The sequence below is a fragment of the Pinus tabuliformis genome, chromosome 1_1 (assembly GCF_031772625.1).
Source record: "Pinus tabuliformis cultivar Carrire ecotype Pingquan chromosome 1_1, CPIR1, whole genome shotgun sequence".
In the NCBI taxonomy this organism is placed as follows: domain Eukaryota; kingdom Viridiplantae; phylum Streptophyta; class Pinopsida; order Pinales; family Pinaceae; genus Pinus; species Pinus tabuliformis.
In genome coordinates this window covers 576158008-576173673 of record NC_142297.1, presented here as the reverse complement: position 1 = coordinate 576173673, position 15666 = coordinate 576158008, and the positions used below count along the sequence as shown (strand labels likewise).

At 37.4% G+C, this 15666-nt stretch overlaps 1 pseudogene; it reads right to left on the bottom strand.

Moving 5' to 3' along the window:
* LOC149214537 (cytochrome P450 782C2b-like) overlaps positions 1-15666 on the bottom strand; it is a 28273-nt pseudogene that overhangs the window by 584 nt on the left and 12023 nt on the right.

Below are 15666 nucleotides of genomic sequence, written 5' to 3'. Positions count from 1 at the left end.
CTACCACATGTCGAATTCATCCACCAGCCGACCATCGCCCACAACTCTGTCTATTTCCCCTTGCAGTTTTTTCAAAACCCTCTGGTTTTGAATCAGCTCTGCCATCGCCCATTCAATTCTAGCAGTCATAATATCTATGTTGAAAACTAACACATCCTGACACACGCAAACACAGATTCAGACTGAGCTGTAAATTGCAAAGTTTGAAACAAATTGAAGAAGCCTACCGTCGTTAATCGCAGAAGGGATTTTTTAGAGTTGTTCTTGGCCTTGGAGGGACAACAGAATAGGCACAAAATCCTTCGTCTCCTCGCTCATACTCGCATATGATTCTTTTCCCAGGTCATGCCTATGGTCATATATAATGAGCCTGTAAACTCTCTCCAATTTTTTGCTTACTCTTTTGACTCTTCAATCGTAGCCCTACAAACCCAGCCAGTCGAGAACAGGAATAAAAGGTCACTAACAATTAAGGCGTCTTCCATGAATGATTCAATTTCCTTCTCTATAGGATGGTGGGACTGAGTATATTTGCTTCCAACTAGCATCCAGGGTACGAAAATGAAACAACGAGCAATCTCATCCTTGTTCAACACCCTGTTGCAGAAATTTCGCACTCAATGCACCAAGGTATTTGAAATCCATGGTGCATATGTGCCATTGAATGCATTTAAGTTCACGTCTTATCCACCACTTGCATTGGCTTCAAGGAGTCAGAGTTGTAGACGCACTATAAATCAGAAGAGTTATCTGGTTGCCAAAATATTGGGCAACAAATAACTAGCCTACTATCGGGAATTTAATGCCCTGGTAGAAGCCCTTCACCATACATACCCATGGTGGCCACCATATCTTGCCATTGGATCCTAGATCGGAGATGTTACCGGTGGAGGGACCCACAATCAATGCAGTCCGCCATCTGCCAATGTCCACCGCTGCTCATCTCTAAACCAACACGTTCACCAAATTTTGAATTTTGGAACCCGCCCTGCCATATTTTGTTGCAGTGGGCAGTAATCGATCGCCTGAAGTTCCACATTCGTTCATTTCAAGGGAGACAGGATCTCAAGATTCGGGGCGCCATATATAGACACCATACAGATGGCGAGAATCGCAATGACGATAAGGTCGGAGGAGGCGTCTGGGAGGACGAGGCGTCGTCAGCTATGAAGGAAACACATTTCAGAGGCGTGAGGAAAACACCATGGGGGAGATTAGCCACCGAGATCATAGACCCCTTAAAGAAAACCAGACTCTAGCTCGACACTTTGACACCACAGAGGAGGCTGCCCAAGCCTACGATAACGTTGTTAGATACATCAATTCATTTGGGTAATGGTTGTTTTGCCAAAATATTTTGGATCTCTTCGGATAAGAAACCCTTCAAGATATATATATATATTAAATTGTCTTCCGAGGTATTTATTTATAGTGATTTTTAATCAGTTGAAGATTCTATGAACTTCGATTGTGGTGGGTTTGACCGTTTTTACGAACACTTAGTTACCGTCTTCTATTTTGCCGGGTGAAGAATTTTCTAGCGGTACACTAAAGTTGGCCCCGACGGTAAAGGTTTAACATAACATTCGAGCAGAAAATGTGAGAACAAACTAAACTATCAATCTGGTTGAAAATGTTATAAAATTTAAATCAACACTTTAACCAAGACGTGCGAGTATGAATGAAACTCAGAAACAATTATCTATGTTTTTCAGTGGGGAGGACCTAAGTTAACCAAAAAGAAAAATTCTAAACAATAATTTTAAATATTTATCTATGCTATTCTTGTTTTTTTCGGATGACTTCCAGCACTATTCATCCAATTAAGAATTAATTTTCCTGAATTTTGGTAAAAATGCATGAAAAAAAAAATATATATATATATATATATATATATATATATATAAACCAAAAAAATTCCATTTATTAATTCATTTTATGAAAATTTCATAACCTCATTTTAAAGTAAAAGCTTACTTATAAAGTAAAAAAGAATTTTCATAACCTCATTTTACAGTAGAAGCTTATTTATAAAGTAAAAAAATAATCTTTAAAAAACTCAAAATTATTATTTATACAATTACTATCTATGAGTTAGGCAATATCTGTTTCTAAAAATTGCACAAGAATTATCATCCAAAAGAATTATCATCAAGAACTGCACAAGCACTAAATTCCAAGGGTACACAATGAGTGCTAGAGGTACACATTGAGTGTTAGGTTTGCTAAGAAGGAGTGTGTTATGTTTTAAGCTAGGCATGTGAAAGCAAGTGGTTTCAACATTTAGAATCTTAGAGGAAAACTTGAGCACTTAGACAACATGACCCATCATAAGGTGACTATGAACAAATTAGAACTACAAATCCCAAGATCCTAAGGAGACTCTAAAATTTGGATGTAGGTACAATTTTGGAGGGTGTTTGTCACATTGATAACAAGTAGAAGGAGATTTTTTTGTTTCCATTCAAAATAATTGAATGACGTGAAGACCACTAATGGGGACTTATCCATTCTCTATGAGTGCTACAATCGGTCTCATGCAAAAAAAAATATGTGCTTCTTTTTGTGAGTTTCTCTTGTGCTCTAACTCCATATAAAATTGTTGGATAACTTCCACACAAAAACCCAGTTGCAAAGAAGAAAGCTTGAGACTAAAGAGAATGAAAGAATTTGGATTGTTTCAAAGAATGAATGAAATACATATGAATATTATTCTTCGTGAGAGAGCCAATGCAGACTAAATTGGCCTTCTATTAAATACAGATAGATAATCACTAATAAAAAATACCCTAAGTCTCAGTGAACGTGTCATGCAATGGAGTTAGTCCTCAATTAACTAGTCATGCACAAGTAAAAAACTCATACACTTAACTAGTCAATAATATTAATCCTAATAATAAATTTTCCAAAATTATTAATAATAAAAAATATTAGTATATTATTAATATTAATAATAATAATTAAGAATGAATATTAATTATTAATCATCACTACTATTAATTCAATTTTATTTAATTTTATTTTCTTAGTAATAATTCACTCATTCACTCCAAAACAGTAATACAACTTTAAGTGAAATTTTATTCACTCATTCACTCCAAAACAGTAATACAACTTTAAGTGAAATTTTAGTTTCTTTTTTAACATATTCGAAAATTTAAAGTTAAAAAATAATTTTAAATAATAAATTTATTTATTTATATGACCTATTAAATTTAATTTGAAATTTTTTTTAATAATAATTATGTCAAAAAATAGAAAAAACAAAAAGACTTTATATTTAACTATCAACCCTCAAATAAATAAATAAATTTTAAAATATAAAAAATATAATTTATTTATATAAAACTTCAAAATATAATTTATCATTATAAAAATTAAAATATTATTAAAATTTAATTAAAACACTGAAATAAATATATTATTAATAATAAAAAACGTTCAACATAATTTTTTCCTAGAATTGATTAAATCAATATAGTCAAATATAAATATATTCACAAAGGTGTCACAATTTATAGCTATTTCTTATATTTTATAAAAAAAATTGAGGATGAAACGGAAATATGGAAAATTACAGAGAAATTGTTTTAAAATAAAAGTATTAAATTAAGAAAGTTATAACATTAAATAATTATTTATGTATTAATATTTCTATATATTTAAATTTATTCGTATATTATTTAATATATATATGGAAATTTGATTTTTGTATTATTTAGTTTTATTTAAAAATATATATTTTCAATTAATTAATAAAAAAGTTATAAATTGAGATAGAAATAAAAAATAAAAAATAAAATAAATATATATATATATATATATATATATATATATATATATATATATATATATAATTAAATTTTTTAATATATTAAAATATGATGCCAAGTTTTATTAATACAATAGATTGAGGACGAACCTCATTAGTAAGGCAGCCTACAATCAAATCTCATAGAGGTTGTTGCGTCATGGAGGTTGTTGCGTCCGTGCTAGGGGAAGGAGACATGCTAAAATCTAGTGAGCTTAGGGCTGGTGTGACCCAGGTCTGGTGTGATACCCGCGTGACTTTGATGGCTTAGATGCCCGGGTCACAGTTTCTTAAGCCATGGGTCAAACCTCGAGGAACACACACAACTTGACAAACTATATATATATATATATATATATATATATATATATATTAAAATTTAAAATATTCTTAATTTTGAAAAGAACTTGTGAACTCTAAAAACAATTATAATATATATATATATATATATATATATATATGTCATAATATAATTATTTTAGATATCATTTTTTGGGATTCAACTGCATTAAGAAATTCATTCATCTATGACCATTTCAATTAGAGGTAGTCGTGACTGACTAATTGCTCGTGATTTTTTAATAGTCCACTTAGCACTCATTGCATCGGGTGATGCTCACAGGGGTGAATCTATGACCATTTCCATGAGAGGTAGTCATAACTGACTAATTTTTCATGATTTTTGAATAGTCCACTTACCACTTATTGCATTGGTTGATGCTCACAGGGGTGAAGTGGGATTGAAACTAGTGAAATGAATCACATAACATCAATCATCACTTCCGGGGCTTGCACCCAGTAACCAGGACTTCCCGGGAGGTCACCCATCCTAGATCGCCTCTGGCTCAAGACCGCTTAACTGTGGATTTTTCCCCACAATCAAGCCCACTTAGCTTGCTACCCCATTTGCAAAAGCTTAGCAAGTATTGTGCCTCATGAACCATTCAAGTAGAGTTCCCTTCACTCTTTTGCAATGGGTGATGCTCACAGGGGTGAAGACGTGGGATTGAAACTAGTGAAATGAATCACATAGCGTCAATCATCACTTCCGGGGCTTGCACCCAGTAACCAGGAATTCCCGGGAGGTCACCCATCCCAGATTGCCTCTGGCTCAAGCGTGCTTAACTATGGAGTTTTCCCCACAATCAAGCCCACTTATCTTGCTACCCCATTTGCAAAACCTTAGCAAGTATTGTGCCTCCAATATTTAATGCAAAAGAGTGAAGGGAACTCTACTTGAATGGTTCATGAGGCACAATACTTGCTAAGGTTTTGCAAATGGTGTAGCAAGCTAAGTGGTCTTGATTGTGGGGAAAACTCCACAGTTAAGCGCGCTGACCTCCCGGGAAGTCCTAGTTACCGGGTGTAAGCCCTGGAAGTGATGATTGATGCTATGTGATTCATTTCACTAGTTTCAATCCCACTTCTTCATCCCTGTGACCCAATGCAATGAGTGCTAAGTGGACTATTCAAAAATCATGAGAAATTAGTCAGTTACGACTACCTCTCGTGGAAATGGTCATAGATGAATGACTTTCTTAACGCAGTTGAATCCAAAAAAATGATATCTAATATAATGCACTGCGAAAACACCCAATACTTAATATATTTATTTATAAATTATAATTTTGGTTGAGATGATATTCATGAACAAATCTTGGTAGCCTCCATAAATTAATTTTCATTAGTCATTACATTATAATATACTTACAACAGATAGAGTACCGACAATATTTGTAATATTAAAACGAAGAAATTACATATAACATATTTGTAATATTAAAACGAAGAGATCCCATAAAACATTCGAAATCCTGTGTAGTGAATACATGAAATAAATTCTGAAAGTTAGACGTTTCCAACAACCATTTGTAAATATAGGATTGACGATAGTAAGCGTCATCAAGGTCATAGCAGCAATATAATTCATGAGTAACTTCTTAACATTCAACAATTTCATATCGTCATAGAGAAGAGGATTTGATGCAAGTACAAATTTCCTTCAAAGATTATCAACCTCTGAATTCGGGAGAAAAACTAAATGATCATCTACTTTGAATAATTCAAGAGTTTCATGTAAATGCTTTGTTTTTTCTTTCAAATATTCATTTCATGTAAGTGGTCTATACAATAGTGGATGCTCTGAATCTACCAGTGATTGAATTTAAACAGGAACACAACAAATTACAAATATAACCATAAATACAAAGATGCAACATAAATAATACTTCATTTCTTTAATGTAAAATACTGAAACATGCTTACAAACAGAAATGGAAAGAAAACAACTAAGGCAATGGTATCTTATCTCTAAGAATAGATGTGGCAGCTACATGCTTCTGAACTATTTTATAATGAGGCTCAAGGGCCTTTTTATTATTCAACAATAAGAGCAAACCCTAAACAGCCAAAACCCTAAACTGAGGAGATGTAACACCAAGATTTTATGGGCCATGTTGGGGTTAGTTGGATAGCCAACTTCCCGGGGTCGCGACTTGGTCATGTTATCTCCATTTGATGCACATGATACCCCGTTGGAAAGATCTATCAGAAGAAGACGACCGAAAATACGACTTTAGAGAAAATATTGTTAGTACAATATTACCAAAAAAGCGTCGTTTAGGGCCTCAAAATGGCTCCGGAAGTTTAGGACCTGAAAAACTGCTAAAAATAGTAAACTGTGCTACAATTAAGGAAACTAAAAAATTGAAACAGATGGTTGTGGGGGTCCAAGTGGGATAAGCGGGTGGCCACCAACAGCCACCTAGATCATTCCTCCCCCATTAGGAAGCAATGGTCCCCATTACGTTGAGTGCCTCCATGAGATGGGGAAACTTTTGCTGAACTTGGTCCCTCGTGAGTTGTTCTGCGATCTCTGATTTGTCCAGTAATGGTGGGAAGCACGGTCGAGGGTGGTCCACACTGAACACTCATTGCAAGCCAAGGAATGGGGGAATGTTGTGCTCCAAATCATTGTTTCTCATGACCTTGGTAATGGTGTAAGGACCATATCATAGTGGTTTGAGCTTCTGATGGGCTCTTGTAAGGCGTTCTTTCTGCAGATGCAACCAAACTTTGTCACCCACTTGAAACTTATGTAGCACCCAATGTCGATCATGTCACTGCTTGTACTTAGTATTTTCCACAATGGAGCGGCGATATATTAGCCCGTTGGGTAGAGGTGCTCCAGGAGTCAGATCGAATGAATACTTGACTTGACAGTGCAATGGTACCCCTATGGGTGAGGAGAAGATGTTTATGTCTTCTTTCATGACCATATCCACCAGCTTCTACTGCATGGAGGAACCCTTCCCGGGGACCATGGATGTGGATACGATCTTCCCCTTACTTTGAGATCAAACCAGAAAGAAAATGAATTTCCTAGTCTGGGAGATGATCTTACTGCATTTCTTAGCAGAGATCAAAGAGGTGGCGATAGGTGGGGCTACCTTCGGTATCCTATATAATGAATTACCCAAAGAAATAATAATAGCACAAGGCCTTGACTCATACACAACATGTCACTTCCACAAGTATGGTTGGCCTAATAATACATCACAAACATCAATAGGTGCACCATTGTTGGGTTGTGTTATATTCTTTCGACAACTAGCCCCCTAGTTAACCAGGGGGTTAGAGGGGGGTCAAAGCCCCCCTTCGTTGCACTGACTGCACAGAGGGGGGTTACAAGGGGGGGGGGGGCGTAGCCCCCCTTGTATGGGGGGTTTGAGGGGGGTGGTTAGCCCCCCTCTACGAGGTCCGAGGAAGCACCACGGGGATAATTTTTTTTGGACCCTATATTATGTGGGCGGACCTACCTATGGTTTTGTGCATGGTTTTTGTACATGGTTTTGGGCGCGATGGTTTTCAGTCCATGGTACTGGATGCTTCGGCATGTCTATATAGACATATATATATATATATATATATATATATATATATATATATATATATATATATATATATATATATATATATATATATATATGTATGTATTGTAACATTGAAAGGAACATAATGAAAAATCAATCTAGTAGTCCTGGTTTTGGGATCTAGGGGAAAATCTCTGTGTTTATTTGTTTTATGTGTTATGCTCTCTCTATTGTTTATTTTTTGTGTTTTATAATTCGTATGTAGGTAATTATGTACAGGGTTAAAACCTACATTTGGTATGAGAGCCTTTTCGGCTTCAAGGGGCACCTTTGTTGCTGAGGGGTTTTTCTCGGGCCTGTGGTAGACCCTATTCAGTGGGAGATCTGCAAGATCGATTTTGGTGGTGAAAGAAGATGGAAAGCAATGGAAAGATAGAGATCAAGAAATTTAATGGTCAGAGTTTTTAGTTATGGAAACTCAAGATGGAGGATCCGTTGGTAGATAAAGATTAGTGGATCACGGTAGATCCGGGTACTAAACCAATGGGAGTGTCTGATGAAGAATGGAAGAAGTTAGATTGCAAGGCAAAGAGCACAATACGATTGTGTGTCTCAGATTCAGTATTGTTGAATGTATCAAGGGAAGCTATGACTAAGGCTTTGTGGGACAAGTTAGGGACTTTGTACCAATCTAATTCTATGGTGAATAAACTGTTCCTACGGAAAAGGTTGTATAACTTGAGGATGAAATATGGAGACTCGGTGACAGAGCATCTGAATGCATTTAATAATGTGGTAAGTCAGTTGTTACCTGTTGATATTAGAATTTCAAATGAAGATAAGTGCATCAGTTTGTTGTGTTCTATACTAGATTCATGGGATAGTCTGGTTGTTACAATAGGTATCAATGCAACTGCCTTTCACTTTGATGAAATACTCTCATCCTTACTGATGGAGGAGATGAGATGGAAAAATATGGAGAGCCAAAATGGTGATGCCTTGTTTGTACGAGGAAGGTCCCAGAACAGAAACAAAATAAGTCATTGAGTGGGAGATCTAAATCTAGAGGGAGATCTAAATCTCCAGGGAAACCTGTAAAGGTGTGCTGGAAATGCGGAAAGGAAGGGCACTACAAAAGGGATTGTAAATCTAAAGCTCCTGACAAAGGAAAGGGATCTGATGATGCTCCTTCTACAAAGGTGAAAACCACCTCAGATGAAGGTGGAGATGTGTACTTGGCTTCTTCAAGTACACATGTAGATCATGAGGCATGGTTAATTGACTCAGGTGTATCCTTTCACTTCACTCCCCATAGAGAGTAGTTTTGCGAGTATGATAAATATGATGGTGGTGACGTCTTCTCGGGGGATGACAAGAAGGCTAAAATCGTTGGTCGCAGAAAAGTTAAGTTGAATTTGCAAGGTGGAAGGATTATAACACTTCTAGGTGTTCTGCATATTCCTGCATTGGCCAGAAATCTTATTTCTGTAAGCAAGTTGGATGATGCAGGTGTAAAAATAGTGTTCGAGAAGGATACCTGCAAGATGGTTCGGGGAGCACTGGTATTGATGCGGGGAGTTTATATTGGAACTCTGTACAAGTTTCAAGGTAGCACTGTTGTTGATGGGTGCAACAGTTTTGTGGTTCCTGAAAGTTGAGCAAAAAATCTAGTGGTCTCTAAAGAAATTACCATGTTATGGCATCAAAGGCTTGGAAATATTGGAGAGAAGGGCCTTCAAATACTTCATGGTAAAGGTATGGTAAAAGGTATGACTAATAGCTCTCTAGATTTTGATCTTTGTGAAAATTGTGTATATGGGAAGTAGAATCAGGTGAGTTTCCCCTCTCATGTTAAGAGGGCGAAACATATATTAACAATGATGTGTTTGGACATGTGAAGGTTCCATCACTGGGTAAGTCTGTGTACTATGTATAATTTATAGATGACTTCTCAAGGAATACATGGATATATTTCCTTAAGAATAAATCTTAAGTCTTTGACAGGTTTAAAGAATCTAAGGATCTGGTGCAAAACCAGACGGAGAAGAAGATAAAGGTGTTGAGGACAGATAATGGTGGAGAGTTTTACAAGAAGGAATTTTAAGAATTTTGTAAGAAGTGTGGTATAGCACGACAGAAGACTACTCCATACACACCTGAGAAAAATGGAGTTGCAGAAAGAATGAACAAGACGTTGATGGAAAGAGAAAGAAGCATGCTCAATGGTTCCGGGTTAGGACAAGAATTCTGGGCATAGGTCGTGGAGACTGCATGTTACCTGGTCAACAGATCACCTTCATCAGCATTGGAGGATAAGACTCCACAAGAGGTATGTACTGGTAAGAAACGCTCTCTTTCACATCTGAGGGTATTTGGATGTGACGCATATGTACATGTTCCAAAGGAGAAAAGAACAAAGTTGGATAGTAAATCTGAAACGTGCATCTTTATTGGGTATAAGGATGGTTTAAAGGGTTATAAACTTTGGAACCCAGTAAAAAGGAAGGTTGTGTATAGCCGAGATGTGGTGTTCAGAGAGGTGAAAGATGTTATTAAACATGAAGTCCAACCAAAGGAACATGAGAAGATAGAGTTTTAGCGAAAGGAGGAAGAATCAGACTCTACAACAGAAGAGGAATGAGAAGATGAAGAGCCACAAACTTCGGTTGTGAGAAGATCAGTTCGAGAAAGAAGGCAACCAGAAAGGTATAGTCCATATGCTTTCTATTCAAATTTTGTTTTATCTATTACTAATGATGATCCCAGAACTATGAATGAAGCAGTAGATTCAGAGGATAAAGAACTCTAGAAAGAGGCCATGGTTGATGAAATGGTATATTTGCACAAAAATGAGGCTTGGGATCTGGTGGAGTTGTCGGCTGGAAGGAAACCCATTGGCAGCAAATGGGTGTTCAAGAAGAAGACAAATGCAGAAGGAAAGGTGGAGAAATACAAAGCTCGGTTGGTAGGAAAAGGTTATTCCCAGGTGACGGGAATTGATTTTGGTGATACTTTTTCTCCTAGTTCTAGGGTAGCTTCTATTAGATTACTTTTATTTGTTGTTTATGCTTTTGATTTTGAGGTGGAACAGATGGATCTGAAGACATCATTTCTTCATGGGGATCTGGAAGAAGAGATCTACATGAAGCAACCTAAAGGATTTGCTGTGAAGGTTAAGAAAGAATTGGTATTCAAGTTAAAGAAGTCTCTGTATGGGTTAAAATAGTCACCAAGGATGTGGTATCAGAAATTTGATACATTTATACGGGGACTTGGCTTCACCAAAAGCAAAGTAGATCATTGTGTGTATTTTAAATTAATTGGTGACATGTTATTTATCTCATCTTGTATCTGGATGATATATTGTCCGTTGGAAATGACAAAGAAATTATCCAGGATTTGAAGACCCAATTGTCCTCCAAATTTGACATGAAAGATCTTGGTGCTGCAAACTATATTTTGGGCATGTAAATTAAAAGAGATCAGGCAAAGAGGAAGCTCTGGTTAAACTAAAGGAAGTATGTCAAGACAATACTGTAGAGGTTTAATATGCAGAATAGTAAATCGGTGAAGGTTCCTATTCCTATAGGTGTGAAGTTATCTGTTGAACAATGTCCCAAGGCACAAGAAGAGGAAGAGGACATGTCCCATGTTCCATATGCAAGTGAAGTCGGTAGCCTGATGTATGCGATGATCTGTACTGGACAAAACATTGCACATGCAATGCGAGTATTGAGCAGGTTTATGTCAAAAACAGGGAAGGAGCATTGGATAGCAGTGAAGTGGGTTTTCAGGTATTTGTGTGGCACTAGTGATTATGGTTTGTGCTACCAAGGAAGACCAGGATTGGATAGAGTGTTTGATATTTGTGGCTTTGTTGATGCAGACTGGGTTGGAGATCTAGATCATAGAAGATCTACAAGTGGGTATGTGTTTAACCTATTTGGAGGCGTAGTCATTTGTATGAGTAAGAAACAATATGTAGTGGCACTATCAACTACAGAGGCAGAATACATGGCATCCAGTCGTGCAAGAAAGGAAGCATTTTGGTTGCAGAAATTGTGTTCAAGTATGGGGTTAGTACATGGAGCTATAAGGATAGACTGTGATAGAAAATGTGCAATTTTCTTGGCAAAGAACCCTTCTTATCATTCAAAGACGAAGCACATTGATTTTTAGTATCACTTTGTGAGGGATATGATAGAAGACAAAAAGTTGTTGCTGGTAAAGGTGGACACTTTGAAGAATACGACAGATGCATTAACAAAATCTGTGATCTCTGATAAGTTCTCTTGGTGTAGAGAAACAAAGGGCATTGCAGGGCTGGATAAATGACTAAGCTCTCCTGTGGCCCCCTATGGAAAGAAAACAACAAGTGGGAAAATGTTGGGTTGTCTTATATTCTTTCCACGACTAGCCCACCTAGTTAACCGGGGGGTTAGAGGGGGGGTGGAGCTCCCCCTTCGTTGCGCTGAATCCGTAGCGGGGGAGTCACAAGGGGGTAGTTAGCCCCCCTCTACGAGGTCTAGGGCAACGTCCAAGGGAACCTTTTTTTTGGACCATATATTAGGTGGGTGAACCTACCTATGGTTTTGTGGATGGTTTTCACACTTGATTTTGGTTGTGATGGTTTTCAGTCCATGGTATTGGATGCTTCGACATGTATATATATGTATTCTAACATTGAAAGGAACATAATGAAAAATCAATCTAGTAGTCCCAGTTTTGGGATCTAGGGGAAAATCTCCATGTATATTTTTTTTATGTGTTATGCTCTCGCTATTGTTTATTTTCTGTGTTTTAGAATTCGTATCCAGGTAATTTTTGTATGGGGTTAAAACCTACAAACATCACACAATACCTCATCTATGAAGGGCTTGATGTTGTAGGGAAGGCGACACTATTGGCGGACTCAGAAATCTCGTCCTTGGTGAAGCCACCTGATACTGTACGGCTGCGGGTGTGGTGTAGTCGGTAGGCTCAACTGTTTCATGACCTCTACTGAAATGATTTTTTTTGGCTACTAGTTTTGATAATGAATTACACCAACAAACCCTTCACCCACATTTATGAGTGGAAATGACACTCCCCCTCCTCTAGATCTTCAAGCTCATTCTTCTAGACCTTGGCAGTGGCAACAGTGGCGTTGGGCTCCGCATCAATGATTTGCTTCCCTTTTTCATTCCCCTTGTCGGGTTATGACTCCAGGTCGGAACATGCATCTAATTCTGAAGCCTTCAACTCAGCCACCAATGACTGCTTGGTCCGACACTCACTTGTGTTGTGAGTTGGGTTGTTATGGAACTCACACCACTTTCCTGCATCCTTATTTTACTTCGTGGTGTTGTTTTTTTCTTGCGGCTTCGACGAGTTGTCTTGGGTCACACCGTCTTGGCTATGTCCTTGGTTTTGTGGTTTGGGGAAGCCTTTCCCTTGGTTTCGATTCGCGGATCAAAAGTCTCGCTTCTTCTGTTTGAACTTCAGCTCGATTTTGACAGTGTATCGGTACGCCATGCTGAGCGAGGAGATGTCTAGGAACTGCATCTCATCCTGGATGTACCTATGTAGGCAGTCATGGTATTTGAGTACCAAATGCCACTCAGAATCCTTGATACCAAACTTTGTGTGAAGGGTATCAAAAATATTTGTGAAATTCGACACATCTTGGTCCCTTCCCTGCCGCAGCATGGTCCACTTTATGTATTTATCCTCACAACATCTGACAGGGTAGTATTTCTCCTTAATGGCATCCCAAAATTAATCCCAAGTGGGTGTGGCTAAAAACAGTGAGGGCGTACTTTCATCCTTCTACTCGTAGTAGGTTTCCCACCAGTCCTTTACGTGGGGGGCGGCTTTGAGAAGAGCAAAAGTAATATTTTATCAGTTGGAAAAGTCATGAACAAAAAAATAACCTTCTAACAGATTCAACCATTTATCTATGGCATCTACATCTATCTGGCCCTCAAATATGGGGATTTCAAAGTTAACTTGTACCTTAAATGGTGTGGCGTTTCCAGAGTAGTTGTTAGATGTGTCACCCCTCAATAGCCGCTGAAGGATTTGGGAAAATTTTTCCATCATCGCATTCCTTTGTCGCTCGAGGGATTCTTCAAGCAATATTTTGATAGGATCTACTACCCCCTCACCTTTCTTTTCATCCTCCATGTGAGGCCATTGGGGTTTGCGAGGTTGATCTCGCAAAGGTTCAACCAAATCGAGCCCTAACTCCTTATATCCTGACCTTATTGGGGACTGTAGTTTTGTTTTAATCAACCTTAATTGACTCAGACTGCAACATTAATTGTCAACCCAGGGTAGGTCTTGCTTCTTCAATGGAGTTCGCACTGTCTGTGCCGATACACTCCATCCAAGCAGAAGAAAATGCAGAAAATTGTAAAAGATGTCGCTGATCTAAATTGTTGAATCAAACCATGTGTGTAGATAAAAAACACTCTATAGAATTAAATGAAAACTCGCATCTATTAAAGTAAGGGTGGGCCACACAAGAACTAACATTTGTTCCAGTTGGTTACCACCACTTTGTTGATTAACTCAGTGTAACAACATAAGATAAATAGAAACAACAACGAATGTAATCCACCATTTGTACATGTTATGAAACCAACTCACAAAAAGATATATAAACGCCTTAGAAATAAGCCTCTTCGAGGGGGCAACCTCCTTTACATTACACAAATGAACGGTTCTTGGATGATACAAATGACAAGACCTCCTTTCTATATATAGGGGTCTAAGGGGTCATAATATAATCAGAGCCGACATAACAATAATAATGTAAGGGCACAACAATAACAATAGTGGGCTTCTATGGGGCACAATAATAACAATATGGGGACTACATGGGCTCAACAATATAATAAGGGGGTTACACTAGTATTATATGGACCTAACATGCCCCTCTCCTTCAAAAATCGTTGTCCTCAACGACTGAGTAGTTATGGATGCTTCTGTATAAAATTCTTATCCTCCCATGTCGATATTCAACAGGTAAGTTCTTCCACTTGATGAGATACTCTGAAATTGATCGATTTCGTAGCCGTCAGGTTCTTGTTTCTATGAATGCTTCAGAATCTAATATGATTTTCCTTCCTCGTCAAGTTTCGACAATATCGTTTAAACTGGGAGCTTGTCATCTATAACCTTATTTAAGCATGAAACATCGAAAACTGGGGGCACTCGAGAAGATGCAGGAAGCTCCAATTCACATGCCATAGTACCAATATTTTGTAGTACCTTGTAAGGACCATAGTACTTTGGTGATAATTTACTATCCTTCTTAGCTTGCTTGAGAGAGATTTGTTTGTATGGTTCTATTCGTAAAAATACCCAATCCCCTACATCAAAACTTTTTTCACTGCGATGTTGATTTGCCTGTTGTTTCATTCGATTTTGCACTAAAGTGGCATTATCCTTTAAAAGTTGGAGAACTTGTTGTTGATGTTCGATGTGATCTTTCACTGCTTGAATCTTTTTCTTCATGATATGTCCTTCTATCTTGAGAGTTTGAGGAGTGCTAATTTATTCTAATGCATTACAAGATATGGTCGGATTTATTTCTTGATGCTCGATGTGATCTTTCACTTCTTGAACATTTTTCTTCTTGATACTTCATTCTATCTTGATAGTTTGAGGAGTGGTAATTCCAGCCAATGAATTACAGGATATGGTCAGATTCTTTTCTTCTTTCTCGATGTGATATTTCACTTCTTGAACCTTTTTCTTCTTGATATGTCCTTCTATCTTGAGAGTTTGAGGAGTGGTAATTCTGACCAATGCTTTACAGGATATGGTCGAATTCATTTCTTCTTTCTCTAGGGTTGGCTCTTGGTCTATATCCTCTTCTTTTGATGTTTCTTGATCCTCTTCTTCCTCCTCTTCATAATCTATGTAAAATAATTTATTCTCAGCACACTTATGACCTTTAGTGTATTTGTTATCACAATTGTAACAAAGCCCTTTTGC